Here is a 16,353-nt window from a genome sequence, read left to right as displayed (position 1 = left end):
GGAACCTTGGTTATGGAAGGTGCAGCCGGCAAAGCGTTTCCTCCCTCTGCTGGCCCTGCCAAAAACATGCTGGCTAAACATCTTCTTTAACAATTGTTGGGCTTTGTCCAACGATGTGAAGGTTGCTACATATTTTCCTAGACCCTTGATGAAGGATTCTTCAAACAGTAAACCTTCGGTATGAAAATTCGGTTGAACAGTTGCAAGTTAACCAGCTTGGGGTCAAGTTTCAATAAAAGACTCTTTCTGCGCTCATGAGTTAAAGCCACATTAGCATTCCCCAGAAGACAGACAGAGCGTTGTACCTACAGTGAAAGTTCCTCCAGGTCTATAAAAGAACCATCCAGTCTGGCTGCTTCAGCAATATCGAATATACGGGAAAGGGGACCAAGAATATCTAAAAGTTTATCTTGGCAGCCAGACCACGCCTTGTCAACTCCCTTGAGGGGGTCTTTGCCAAGCTTTGTCAAAAAGGTGAGCAAGGGTTGGTCAATCGAGGGGGTTAAGGAGGACTTATGGGGAAGGGAAGGGCGAGGGCATTCAGATTTTAGTTTCGCTCTGGTTTGCTTTTCTAAGGGACAATTTATCTAAGCTGAAATATGTTCGGCTACATAGTCTGCCAGGGCCCACTCAGTGGAATTAGGGTGGAGAATTAATGAAGGGTCAAACATCGGTAAACCCGCAGGATCCAACAAAGGACGGGATTTGGAATTATCTACAGAGGATAATTTAGTTTTTTTGGAAGGGGGAGAGAAGGAAATGTTGTCATCTTTGTCAGAAACAATAGAGTCTGAATCCGCATCAGGCATGTCATCATCCGTATCCTGAACAGAAGAAATTATCAAAGGAGGTACAATATTGTTTGATTGGGTATTTTCCATATTTTTATACTCCTTGGATGGAGCCTTTTGAGGAACAGCGTCCTCCGCCATATGTGAGGAAACCTCACCATCCTTTTGCGCCAATTTCTGAGATTTTTTATGAGTAGAAGGGGATAGGCGCTGACTGCATTCCCCCACAGCCTGGGCCGATAGAGTCTTGGATATCATATTTGCAAATGAAGACTCAAGGTTCTTGGATAATTTGTTTATGGATGAAGCAACAGCCTGCTGTACAGAGGATTTTATAAAATAATTTAATTCTTGTCTGATATCATTTACATCCTCCAAATTATCCTGTCTGGAAGGAGAAATATCTCTTTCCATAGTGAAAATCAGCAAACTAGGGGTTAATTGTGCCAGGGAAAACAAAACACCGCCTGTGGGCGTGTGGTACCAAGTTTTCTCCACACAAGAGGTACCGGAGGTGTGGCCAGGGAAGAATGAGGAAGTAGGGTCGAGGGAAATATCTCTCACGTTGATATGCCGGCAGCGTGTGCTGGGAAGGACTCTGCAAGGTGTTAATTGAAGGTCCAGGCAAGTGGAGTTCTTTATAAAAATAGCCGGTGGAATTCCTTGAAATGGCTGGCAATTATCCAAATGTACGCGCCGAGCGACAGAGACGTCCGTTGCTCGAGCGCGCTGTGAGAAATGGCAGCGTTTCCTCAGACGTGCTGAAAAAGAATGCGCGAGTCTGAGGATGCGCTACCGGGGGCATAAGAGAGCGCGCGGAGCGGCGCTCGAGCTAAAATTGCGGCAACTTGCCGACTGGGGGAAAAAGGAACTTTAAAACACACAATATTGATAATAAAGTGAAACACAGTACACCTAATAAGTTTTAAGTAAATATAAAGATATACACGATAGAGCAAATAATTAAGGTACTTAACTTGACTGCGAGCAGCAAGAAAAGAGGGCTGTTCGCAGTCAAGTGATGTCATAATACCCTATGTACATGTTCATTGGTTTATTGGTGCTGTACACCTTTTAGTTCCCATTGGCCCTTTTCACCTGGCCTTATGGGAACTGTAGTTTCTTGACTGCTGCTATTTAATAAAGTAAGAAAAGAAACGCATATTAGAAGCCTCCGGTCTTGCCATAAAATTTGCAATTTGTGAGTCACAATAGGAAATGGTTGTACATCTGGCACGAAGTGAAAAAACATTTTAATCATTATTCGAGCATTTTTTCAGGCAGTTATGAAATAATGCTTTTATTCACAGCTAGGTCTGTTCATGGAATCCTACACAGTGGAAGCAAATTTTGGGTAAGTGTTTACTGTGTCCAATGTGCAGCGTGTCAAACATTTATAAATTAAGTCCCCAAGCCCATGGACTTACAAGGCCCCCTTCAGAGTGAAGTAGCTAATATGGGTTTTTATACATGGAAGATATACGTTTCAATGATATGGGTTACTGCAGTTCTTATAAACTACAGCCGCCAAAGCACAATTTTGTTCCCTGAAGCCATACATTTTTGTCATCTTTGAGTCAAACAGCATAGCTTCGGGGACAAGCTTGCACTGGGGATCTTCAAGGTGACCACTATATAACTATTGAGTGTAACTTGAACCCCCCAGAACATCAGAATACCTAAACAACATAAATATACACTTTATAAACATTCTGCAGAGGCTATATTGATAATGTGGATATATACACTAAAACATGCATAGTCAGAGGCACTTGCAGAGTCCCTGCAAACGTTGTGTTGATGCCCCAAAATGGCATCCTTACCTAGATGTGTGCGCTTTCCTAAAACACTAGTGTGCGGGCTCAACTTTCTTCATTTTTACAGCTCACTAATTATGTTCTCTAGTGGCCAAACACAGCAAACCTTTGTTTTTTTTTTTCAGGACTCAATGTTCCCTACTTTACCTTATACCTCCAAACAATGCACACTATCTCAATTGCCTTCTATTGTAATTTTCCAATTGATATTTGTTGACTTATTGCTGATTTGACAGCTACATGTTTGGTTATTGCTGCAGTAGGAAATGGAGCCCATAATTTGTTTGAGGAAGTACAGTTTCGCCTGAGTCAGAATACAATTGCTGACTAAACATTCCAACTGACCTGAAATACCTCTTCTGAAGCAGGAAAACACGTAACCTCTTTAAAAAGATATATACATACAGAGTTTGCTTATGCTGTGAGCTCGGTATGGTGGCTGGACATTTTTTCACAAACACTGCGATATGATTAGGAACAATTAAAACGTGTCACAACAACCATGTTTTGTTTACAAATAAAGAACGGAATAAGATTGTAATAGGTCTTTCACCCACAGACTTATCGATTTCATTTGTACATTAGGAATCCTGGGTCACAGCTTCATCTATAAGGTTTTCTCTGACATCATAAATAGGTCTGACATGAATTTCCAGAAATGAAACAAGAAAACCGTGGTCGAACTTCTGAAAACTACTCTTAGAAAATTCTTTCCAAATCAGGTCTGGATATTCAGGTTTAGCTCACATTATAAACAATTATAGACATAACTAATACTAGAAAATGCTTTGTCAGTCAGCTTGCTCGGAGTTTACTATTTCATCAATGTCACTCTCTCTATTACTGTTGGACTGTCCATGCGAGAAAAGACATGACCTCTTCCAACCTGGAGGAGCATGCCCTTTTGAGCAGTGTAGGCACTATCTTACGGTAAGGGTAAGTAACATTGGTTATTGTTGTTAGCTCAGTATGGAATTAAATCACATGACACTAATTTTTGTTTTATTTTATTACTCCGTCCTATGATTTTTTTTTTTACTTAACTTTTTTAAATATCCGCAATGATTATATCATTACCACTTTTACAGCATATTACTTAAACTGTCTATGTCTGACAACCGTACCAGAATATTGTGGACTACATATCGTTTGACAAAAATAGAGGCCTTCATCATGACCCTGGCGATAAATTCCGCTTACCGCTGCGGTGACGGCAGCCAACATACCGCTGCGGTGGCAAATATCCATTCGCCATATTATGACACACACACCAAAACGACAGAATACTTCCACATACACAAATCCACCAGCCCAAAGGTCAGTGTGAAAGTGTCGGTATGAACACCCATACTGTTATGCCAACAATACAACGCACACCACATTATGACCCACAAATCACCACGGCGGACATTCAATGGCGCTAAACCATTGGCGGTACACACGGCGCGCTCAGAATGGCCACCCAAATACAAAACAACACAACATTGACCTAAAAGAAATCACACACCTGACACTGATACACACACCACACCCACCCACCCACAGCACTATGAAACACACACCCACATTACCCACAACCCTTTACGAACACCAATTGTTGCCACGAGACTGACACGAAGACCACTGAGACAACTATACACACACACCACGAACACCCATTCATCCTTCACACACTCCACATCTCACACCCAACCACATTACTCAACACCCTCTTCACAACACACACCACACAACACCCATGTCGCCACTAAGGCACCCCTGTATCACTGGTGAGGAGTTGCGGGTCATGGTGCAGGAAATAGTCAGGGTAGAGCCATAGCTGTTTGGAGCACAGATACAGCAAATATGCATTGCCAGGAAGATGAAGCTATGGCGTAGAATCGTGGACAGGGTGAAAGCCATGGGACAGCATCCAAGAACAAGGGACGACATCAGGAAGAGGTGGAATGACCTACGGAGGAAGGTGTGTTCTGTGGCAGCAGGGCACCAGGTTGCCATCCAGAGGACTGGCTGTGGACCCCCATCTTCTCCCCCCCAGCTCACAACATGGGAGGAGCAAGTCTTGGCAATACTGCATCCTGAGGGACTCACTGGAGTTGCCAGAGGACTGGTCACTGGTGAGTCAATATTTACTACTTATCACCCCCTATACCAGCATGCCATCGCACTCCCTCACCCTCACTCCCATCACTCCACTCTATCCCACACACTGCACCTACACATCTGACTAACCCCAATGCCAAACCCTGAAAGTTATACCAATGCATGGACAGCCCTCCCAGCCCTGCATGTACACCCATCCCCAAAGCATGTACAGCATGGAGAACTAACAATCCCACAATGCATCACCATACACAAACAAAGGTGGCAGGGCAACAGCAACAATAGAGGGGAAGCTAGGGATGTACAATATGTCACAGACATGAAGCATAATACATCACTTACATCGTAACAGGTGCCCCAGCCAATGTCAGTGGCGAGAAGATACTATGACTATGCAGTCCCCCAACAGAAGATGCCCCCCGGTGATGACAGTAACTCTGGACTTCAAGATCTGGATCAACTACCTGGCCCATCAGGGACCACTGATCAGTCGGCCACCCCAGCCCACTCACAGTATACCACAGAGCTTCCCCCAACAGTATCCAACACCACAGCCCTCACCCAAAGTCCCCACACCTCTCTCCCCAGGACAAGTCAATCAGCAATGTACCCACCTGTACAGGGACCCCAGTCCACACCTCACCCCCAAGGCAATCAGGGACCTGGGGTGAGTGGCAATAGGCACACCGTTCAGGGGACAGAGGCCCAGGGGAACAGAGACACTGGGAGGACCGCAGTGCGCCAGGGGTAGGACAGGCCCAGGGAACCGACTCTCCAGGAGGCTCCCCTTCCTATGGCCCCTTGGAGACTTGACCTGTGCTACAAACAGACTGGAACAATACCATGGACTTTCCTCTACCATCACCCCATTCCAGTGCACTTTTTGGCAATTATTTGCACTACAATGAACACCCTTGAACACAACTTGACTGATAGTGTTTTATGTGATGAAAATGTGAATTTATAGAAACAGTCACATCTTGTGCAAATGATCTGAACACTGTGATAACATACAATTAATGACATGTAGCTGTCTGTAGTCATCACATCAGTACACTATTGTCATATCACCAACATCTGCAAAATGTGAAGCCACAGGTGACATTAAGTTGAGATGTAAAGGAAGTGAATGTCATCCTGCTACAGCCACACAGAAAACATCAATATTCAGAGGAATGGTCAGGTCCACTATCTCACCTGTGTGTCATTGGAAGTATTGACATATAACTGATGTTGCTGTTGTCCACAACTTCATCCTCTGCCTCCTCATCCTCACTGTCCTTAGAGTCCACTGCTGCCACTGGGGCATTTCCAGTCTCCTCCTCCTGCAGATAAGGCACATGTCTTCTGAGGGCCGGGTTGTGCAACATGCAGCATTTTACTACTATCTGGCAGACCTTCTCGGGTGAGTAGCACAGGGATCTACCTATCAGATGGAGGCATCTGAACCTGGTCTTCAGGAGGCCGAAGGTCCTTTTAATAATTCTCCTGCTTGCTTGATGCATGTGCATCATTATAACGATTCTCAGCCCCTGTCCTGGCATTCCTCACAGGGGTCAGGAGCCACGATAGGTTTGGGTATCCAGAGTCACCTGCAAGTATTGAGGGACACCCATTAGCCTTACGCAATGGTATAGGGTTAACACCAGAAGAAATACACTAACATACATTGGGTGGGGACTCAGGCTCACCTATTAGCCACACCCTGTGCCTCTGTAGTTGTGCCGTCACATTTGGGATGCTGCTATTTTTCAAAACTAAGGTGTCATGCACCAACCCAGGATACTTGGCATTGACGTAGGAGAAGTACTGGTCTGCCAGGCACACCATTTCCACACTGAGTGAGTGGAAACTCTTCCAATTCCTGAACACCTGTTCATTCTGGCAGGAGGGGGAAAATACGCAATATGTGTAAAGTCATTCGCCCCAATAATATTGGGTTTATGTCCCATTGCATAGAATCCTACCTTCACAGTGGCCAAATCTTCCACCTGTAGGAAAGCAATGTAGCTGCACATGTGTTTGACCAAGGCAGACAGAACCCTTGCCAGCACAATTGAGAACATTGGCTGTGACATTCCTGCTGCCAAGCTCACTGTCACTTGAAAAGAACCAGTTGCCAGGAAATGGAGCACTGATAGCACCTGCACAAAAGGGGGATCCCAGTGGGATGACGGATGTCAGATATCAGATCAGGCTCCAATTGGGCACACAGCTCTGTGATTGTGGCACTGTCCAGTCTATAGGTGAGTATTATGTGCCTGTCCTCAAGTGTAGCCAAGTCCACAAGGGATATGTACATGGGGGCTTGTCTCCTCCTCCTATTCATCTGCAGTGGTAGGTATCTAAGGAACACAAGAGTGAGTAGGGTGTCACAATTTGAACAATGGAACCACCACCTCAGTGTACATTGAGCAATAATGTGATGGGACAATGTGAATGGTAATGTATGGGCAAATTGGAGCAATGACGCAGTTATGAATTATCTGAATGTTGTCCACCACTATTAAATGGTGACCGCCTGTCCTGTATCTAGGGACAGGTGGAAGTGAAGTAACTCAGCGGATGTTGGGCATCATGGCGGACGGCGGTCTTGCACTGTCTTGCAATTCTTCATTGGCTAATATGGGGCTCAATGGAGTACAGTGGCCAATGGGGATCAGCAGCGGCAGTGACAGTGGACACCGCTGCGGACATGACTGCCATTTTCTATCTAAATCTTCACTTGATTCCTGACTTTCCATAGGACAACACCTACACTCCGTGTGCTGCTGTGACCTGTGTCTGAAACCTACCATGGCCCGTGTGACCAGGGAAAGAGCCCCTGCCTTCACTTTGGAGGAGTTGGAGCGCTGGGTGGATGGGGTCCTACCCCAGTATGGACAGCTGTATGGGCCTCCAGACCAACAGATGAGTACACCTTGGGCACAATGCATGTGACAAGGTTGCATGGAGATGTGTGTGCAAGCATTGTGTCATTTGGGGGGGTGGTATGCCTGGTGGTAGTGTACATGGTGGGTGTCGGGCGATGTGTGTGCCAATGGAGATGGAAATGGGATCTGTGGGCCATATGTGTCACAGGCTGGATTGAATGTGTAATGGTGTCCTCCTGTCTGTACTACCTCTGCAGGTCAGCGCCCATAAGAAGAAGGGATTGTGGTGTGCCATCGCCAAGGACGTTCGGAGCCTGGGGGTCTGCAGCAGGTGGATCACCCGGTGTAGGAAAAGGTGGGAGGACCTGAGACGCTGGGCACGGAAGACCGAGGAGGCCCAGCTGAGGATGGCCTCTCAAAGAGGAAGGGGTGCCCATCAGAACCTGACCCCCTGATGGCCCGTATACGGGTGGTGGCATACCCAGAGTTGGATGGGCACTTGAGGACATCACAGAAGCCACTAGGGGGTGAGTACAGTGGGTGTTACAACAATAATTGGAAGGTGGTATGTGATCCTGGTGGTGTGTGTTAGTTAGCGGGTACCCACTAATGCCAGGTCAGACATTGCAGCGTGATCCAGCTCAAGGCTAATGGGTGTATAGCAAAATCAGGTAACCTAGCTATGTTGTATTCCATGTCAGACAGGTCTTAGTGGGTCCCCGGAGGGGTTCAGTTGGCGGTGGTTGGCCCTCATCTTGCTGTGGCACCTAGCCAATTGAATGCCAGTGTGGTGCATAGTGCTCAATCCTGATCCCTGAGTGTGTGATGGTAATGTGTATGCCAACTGTGGAGTTGGTGCTGTAATTGACCCAGTGCTCCCTTTCTCTGTCTTCCCCCCTTTTTTCTTCTGTCATCTTGTCCATGTGTGCATTAGCATAATCTGGCGGAGGAGCAGGGGCACTGGCAACAGAGGGAGTTGCATCCCACAGGACCCAGGAGGCAGAGGCCACCAACGCTGAGGGAACCAGTGGGACAGCGGGAAGCACCATGAGAGAGACAGGAGGTGACAACACTGACTCTGATTCCTCCTCCAATGGAAGCTCCATGTTGGTGGCGGACACCTCTGTGACTACACCATAGCTTGGAGAGTCCAGGGCGATTAGTGGAAAATTAGGTAACTAATGGGAGGGGCTTAGGGAAATTTAAGGTGGGGAGTGCTAATGCATACAAAAGAATGTGAATCACAATGACGCTTCTAAGTTACTACAACCCTAAAAGTGTCAAAACAGACTCAAATATACTCCAGCCCAGCCTTAGAGTAAGTGAAGCGCCATACAAGGACAGCCACTGGTACTGCAATATACTTCCAGCATAGAAAGTAATTGAGACAGGGAAGTACAATAACATCCCATAAGAACTAATGGTAAATAAATTAATTATTGTATATATATATATATATATATATATATATATATATATATATATATGTATATATATGTATATATATATATGTTGACTGAGTGATTTGACGATCTTTCACCAGGATAAATGTTTCAAAGAACTTAGGGGGTTATTACAACTTTGGAGGAGGTGTTAATCCGTCCCAAATGTGACGGATATACCACCAGCCGTATTACGAGTTCCATAGGATATAATGGACTCGTAATACGGCTGGTGGTATATCTGTCACTTTACCGTCACTTTTGGGATAGATTAACACCTCCTCCAAAGTTGTAATAACCACCTTAGTGTTTTTTTCCACGTTGCAGGAGGTGCAAAGAGAGCCTAATTTTTTATCTGGAGGCAGTTATCTTTATTACATATCTCCAATTTTTACAACGTGAAGGCACCATAATACTTGATGTATGTTAATTACTGAATGATCGCATTTTAGAAAATACGAGTTGCATAATGAGTGATGAAAGCCGTATTTATATCTGAAGGCAGCAATCTTTAAGAAATATGTTTGATGATAAACTGCGAGTTTCACCGACCTCATTGTTAGTAAGCAAGAGGAAACAGGTTTGCAGCACAGGGTGCCTTTGAAATGATTCCCAATTAAATGATGTGTAAGAACTATAAATACCACCATGCTGTGCGAACCATGTGATGGTTGAACCCACTTTTAAGAAGACGGAAGTTGAAATGCTTCAGTGGGACCTGAATTTGCCTCTTTCATGAACAGAATTAAAGTTTCAATGGTTTTAGTTTCCGGGAGTGCAGCGTTTTGCTTTTATACAATTTTGCTTAATAAAATTAAGACTTTCCGTCAAAGAACTAGGAAAATCTACATTTTATGGCAAGACCGGAGGCTCCTATTATGCGAGTTCAAAGCATATTAATTACATTCAATGATACATTATCAACAGATTTGCAATAAAAAACTCTAAAAACATTATCGTTAGACCAATCTGCAGATTTAAGAATATCCTCGAGGCGAGACCCCACCCAAAAGGCTTTAGAAGCCATCGCTCCCCTAGAGGAATGAGCACCAAACATGGAAGTATCAATGCCAGCTAGGGACATAATCCATTTGACCCAACGTGCTAAGGTAGCTGCAGATGCCGGATTAAAAGGTTTCCTGAAAGAAATCAGAAGTTGAGAAGCAGAGGAGGTTCTTAAATCTGCAGTTTTTTGTTCATAAACTTTTAAACATTGTACAACACATAGTTTAGGGTGATCTGGAAAATAGGGATAAAAAACAGAAGTTAAATTAGTCTTGGTACTGCGAGTCACTGTGAACAAAACACTAGAGTGGGTAAACTGACGATTAGAAATATCTAAAGCTCTAACATCCGAAAAACGTTTGATAGAAACAAGACATAAAAGCATAGTTAACTTAACGGATAACATTTTTAGAGTAAGCATACTATTATCAGGCCATGACAATAGAAAATTTAAGACAATATTAACATCCCATAACTGTCTGTATTTTGGCATTGGAGAATTAGAAAATGTTACTCCCTTCAGTAAACAACAAACAAGTGGATGTTCACCAACTGGCTTACCATTAACATATATGTGATTAGAAGAGATCGCTGACCTATATAGGTTTATGGTACGAAAAGCTTTGCCTTTACTGGCTTCAGCCACCAAAAAATTTGCAATCAAGATTACATCTGCTGAAGAGGGATCGATATGTCTTCCCAAACACCAGCTATGCCATAAGGTCCATGCAGATTTGTATGCTTTCTTGGTGCCCGGAGCCCAAGATTGTGATAAATATTGGGAATCTTCTGTCGAAATGAAAGGACAAGATTGGGAATACCCAAGATCTTCCATACTGAAAGGGTAAGAAGGTTGTCTAAGATGAGAGGATGAGGACGATGCATGGGATCTATTAAAAGATTCGGGAAGGTTGGAAGGAGGAAAGGAACATCTATTGCCAGTTCCAACAGAGTTGGGAACCAAATTTGGGACTGCCAAAAGGGTGCTATGAGAATCACAGAGACTTGCTGGCGCCTGATCTGAGCTAGAACCCTGCTGATCATGAGAAAAGGAGGGAAGGCATAGTTAAAAAAACCTGACCAATCCTGAAAGAAAGCGTCGGCTGCTAATACTAATGGATCCGGACGCCAACTGTAGAATAATGGAAGTTGAGTGTTGAGACGGGAAGCAAAAAGATCGATCTGAAATGGACCCCACATATTCTGAATTCGCTGAAAAATATTTGGATGAAGTTTCCAGTTGCTGGCATCTCGGAGATAACGTGAGTGCCAATCTGCGACGGAATGCAGAGTTCCTGGAAGATATTCTGCATGAACCGAAAGATGGTTTGAAAGGCAAAATTCCCAAAAGCTCTTGGCTAATTCCGCCAGAGGTTTGGATTTTGTGCCTCCGAGGTGATTTATATATCTTACTGCCGAAATATTGTCCATTCTGAGTAGAATAGCGCAACGCACCCTGTTCTTTGCCAGGCTTCTGATTGCAAAGGAGCCGGCAAGCATCTCTAAACAATTGATATGCAATTTGGATGCCTCTAAAGACCATGAACCTCCAGTCGAGATTGGTCCACAACGGGCCCCCCAACCTGAGCGGCTTGCAACTGATTCTAACACAAGATCTGGGGCTGATGCAAAGATAGTTCTTCTGTTCCATGTGTCCAAATGGTCTATCCACAATTGAAGTTCTGTGCGAGAATCGTGATCTAAAGGAATGGTGTCTGAATACGAAAGACCTATCCTGAGGTGACGAATCTTTAGTCTTTGAAGTGCCCTGTAATGGAGGGGACCTGGGAAGATCGCTTAAATGGAGGAAGGGAGAAGACCCACGATACCGGCCAGAGATCTTAGAGAAATTAGAGAATTGCGTAGGACCTGTAACATTTCTGATTTGATCGATTTGATCTTTGAGGAAGGAAGAAGAAGAATGGCTGAAACCGAATTTATTTGAAAACCTAAGAATTCCATAACTTGTGTGGGAGTGAGAAGAGACTTCTCGCTGTTGACGATAAATCCTAGATCCGAGAGAAGGGAGCACGTGAGAGTTAAATGGGACAAAAGCAACTGAGGAGATTGGGTCAATAAGAGGAAATCGTCCAGATATATGATGAGTCTCACACCTTGAGCTCTGAGAAAAGCCACTACGGGTTTCATGAGTTTGGTGAAGCATCAAGGGGCAGAAGAGAGACCGAAGGGTAGAGAGGTAAAGTGATAGAGATGGTCTAGCCATTGAAACTGAAGAAACTTCCTGGATTCTGGATGAATTGGAACAACCAGAAATGCATCTTGAAGGTCCAGACGCACCATCCAATCGTTTTGAAGAAGAATGTCTCTGAGGTGGAGGATGGTTTCCATTTTGAAATGTTGGTATACTACAAAATGATTGATATGTTTGAGGTTTATAACAGGACGCATCTTCTTGTTTTTCTCTTGAACAAGAAAGATGGAGCTGATAAAACCTGTCGGATCTGGAGTGGTAAGAGTGATGGGCTTTTTCTGAATAAGAGACTGAACTTCTGTTGAAATAAGATCTGACATTTCTGCAGAGAAATGTGGAATCGGAGGAGGACGAGGTTGAACTGGGGTAGAATAAAGTTCGATGGTATAACCTTGCACAGTATTGAGAACCCAAGGATCTGAAGTCATTTCTGACCATTTTGGAAGAAAATGGTGAAGATGCCCACCGATAGGGACATGACCACAAGAAAGGCTTACCTGTCTGGCTAGAGGATCTGGCACCCCTGTAGCCTATGGAGCGGAACCCTCTGCCTCTCTGAGGGTAAAATTGCGGTCTGTAGTCTTGGTAAGATGAACCATTGAAGGCTTGGGAACCTTGGTTATGGAAGGTGCAGCCGGCAAAGTGGTTCCTCCCTCTGCCAGCCCTGCCAAAAACACGCTGGCTAAACATCTTCTTTAAAGATTGTTGGGCTTTGTCCAACGATGTGAAGGTTGCTACATATTTTCCTAGATCCTTGATGAAGGATTCTCCAAACAGTAAACCTTCGGTATGAAAATTCGGTTGAACAGTTGCCAAGTTAACCAGCTTGGGGTCAAGTTTCAATAAAAGACTCTTTCTGCGCGCATGAGTTAAAGCCGCATTAGCATTCCCCAGAAGACAGACAGAGCGTTGTACCCACAGTGAAAGTTCCTCCGGGTCTATAAAAGAACCATCCTGTCTGGCTGCTTCAGCAATATTGAATATACGGGAAAGGGGACCAAGAATATCTAAAAGTTTATCTTGGTAACCAGACCACGACGTGTCAACTCCCTTGCGGTGGTCTTTGTCAAGCTTTGTAAAAAAGGTGAGCAAGGGTTGGTCAATCGAGGGGGTTAAGGAGGACTTATGGGGAAGGGAAGGGCGAGGGCATTCAGATTTTAGTTTCGCTCTGGTTTGCTTTTCTAAGGGACATTTTATTTTAGCTGAAATATATTCGGCTACATAGTCTGCCGGGCCCACTCAATGGAATTAGGGTGGAGAATTAAAGAAGAGTCAAACATCGTTAAACCTTCAGGATCCGACAAAGGACGGGATTTGGAATTATCTACAGAGGATAATTTCGTTTTTTTGGAAGGGGGGGAGAGAGGGACATGTTGTCATCTTTTTCAGAAACAATAGAGTCTGAATCCGCATCGGGCATGTCATCATCCGTATCCTGAACAGAGGAAATTATTAAAGGGGGTACAATATTGTTTGATTTCCGTTTATGTTTCAAAGATGACTGGGTATTTTCCATATTTTTATACTCCTTGGAAGGAGCCTTTTGAGGAACCGCATCCTCCGCCATATGTGAAGAAACCTCACCATCCTTTTGCGCCAATTTCTGAGATTTTTTATGAGTAGAAGGGGATAGGCGCTGATTGCATTCTTCCACAGCCTGGGCCGATAGAGTCTTGGATATCATATTTGCAAATGAAAACTCAAGGTTCTTGGATAATTTGTTTGTGGATGAAGCAACAGCCTGCTGTACAGAGGATTTTATAAAATAATTTAATTCTTGTCTGATATCATTTACATCCTCCAATTTATCCTGTCTGGAAGGAGAAATATCTCTTTCCATAGTGAAAATCAGCAAACTAGGGGTTAATTGTGATAGGGAAAACAAAACCCCGCCTGTGGGCGTGTAGTACCACGTTTTCTCCACACAAGAGGTACCGGAGGTGTGGCCAGGGAAGAATGAGGAAGTAGGGTCGAGGGAAATATCTCTCACGTTGATATGCTGGCAGCGTGTGCTGGGAAGGACTCTGCGAGGTGTTAATTGAAGGTCCAGGCAAGTGGAGTTCTTTTTTAAAAATAGCTGGTGGAATTCCTTGAAATGGCTGGCAATTATCCAAATATACGCGGCGAGCAACAGAGACGTCCGTTGCTCGAGCGTGCTGTGAGAAATGGCAGTGTTTCCTCAGACGCGCTGAAAAAGAATGCACGAGACTGAGGAGACGCTACCGGGGGCATAAGAGAGCGCGCAGAGCGGCGCTCGAGCTAAAATTGCGGCAACTTGCCGACTGGGGGAAAAAAGGAACTTTAAAACACACAATATCGATAATAAAGTGAAACACAGTACACCTAATAAGTTTTAAGTAAATATAAAGATATAAATGATAGAGCAAATAGTTAAGGTACTTAACTTGACTGCGAACAGCAAGAAAAGAGGGCTGTTCGCAGTCAAGTGATGTCATAATACCCTATGTACATGTTCATTGGTTTATTGTTGCTGTACACCTTTTAGTTCCCATTGGCCCTTTTCACCTGGCCTTATGGGAACTGTAGTTTCTTGACTGCTGCTATTTAATAAAGTAAGAAAAGAAACGCATACTAGGAGCCTCCGGCCTTGCCATAAAATTTGCAATTTGCGAGTCACAATAGGAAATGGTCGTACATCTGGCACGAAGTGAAAAAACATTTTAATCATTATTCGAGCATTTTTTCAGGCAGTTATGAAATAATGCTTTTATTCACAGCTAGGTCTGTTCATGGAATCCTACACAGTGGAAATACATTTTGGGTAAGTGTTTACTGTGTCCAATGTGCAGCGTGTCAAACATTTATAAATTAAGTCCCCAAGCCCATGGACTTACAAGGCCCCCTACAGAGTGAAGTAGCTAATATGGGTTTTTATACATGGAAGATATACGTTTCAATGATATGGGTTACTGCAGTTCTTATAAACTACAGCCGCCAAAGCACAATTGTGTTCCCTGAAGCCATACATTTTTGTCATCTTTGAGTCAAACAGCATGGCTTCGGGGACAAGCTTGCACTGGGGATCTTCAAGGTGACCTCTATATAACTATTCAGTGTAACTTGAACCCCCCAGAACATCAGAATACCTAAACAACATAAATATACACTTTATAAACATTCTGCAGAGGCTATATTGATAATGTGGATATATACGCTAAAAACATGCATAGTCAGAGGCACTTGCAGAGTCCCTGCAAACGTTGTGTTGATGCCCCAAAATGGCATCCTTACCTAGATGTGTGCGCTTTCCTAAAACACTAGTGTGCGGGCTCAACTTTCTTCATTTTTACAGCTCACTAATTATGTTCTCTAGTGGCCAAACACAGCAAACCTTTATGTTTTTTTTTTTCAGGACTCAATGTTCCCTACTTTACCTTATACCTCCAAACAATGCACACTATCTCAATTGCCTTCTATTGTAATTTTCCAATTGATATTTGTTGACTTATTGCTGATTTGACAGCTACATGTTTGGTTATTGCTGCAGTAGGAAATGGAGCCCATAATTTGTTTGAGGAAGTACAGTTTCGCCTGAGTCAGAATACAATTGCTGACTAAACAGTCCAACTGACCTGAAGTGCATCTTCTGAAGCAGGAAAACACGTAACCTCTTTACAAAGATATATACAGAGTTTGCTTATGCTGTGAGCTCGGTATGGTGGCTGGACATTTTTTCACAAACACTGCGATATGATTAGGAACACTTAAAACATGTTACAACAACCTTGTTTTGTTTACAAATAAAGAAAGGAATAAGGTTGTAATAGGTCTTTCACCCACAGACTTATCGATTTAATTTGTACGTTAGGAATCCTGGGTCACAGCTTTATCTATTAGGTTTTCTCTGACTTCATAATTAGGTCTGACATGAATTTCCAGAAATGAAACAAGAAAACCGTGGTCGAACTTCTGAAAACTACTCTTAGAAAATGCTTTCCAAATCAGGTCTGGATATTCAGGTTTAACTCACATTATAAACAATTATAGACATAACTAATACTAGAAAATGCTTTGTCAGTCAGCTCGCTCGGAGTTTACTATTTCATCAATGTCACTCTCTCTATTACTGTTTGAGCTCTCCATGCGAGG

Source organism: Pleurodeles waltl, chromosome 8, assembly GCF_031143425.1.
Source record: "Pleurodeles waltl isolate 20211129_DDA chromosome 8, aPleWal1.hap1.20221129, whole genome shotgun sequence".
In the NCBI taxonomy this organism is placed as follows: Eukaryota; Metazoa; Chordata; class Amphibia; order Caudata; family Salamandridae; genus Pleurodeles; species Pleurodeles waltl.
This window is presented reverse-complemented; position numbering follows the sequence as displayed.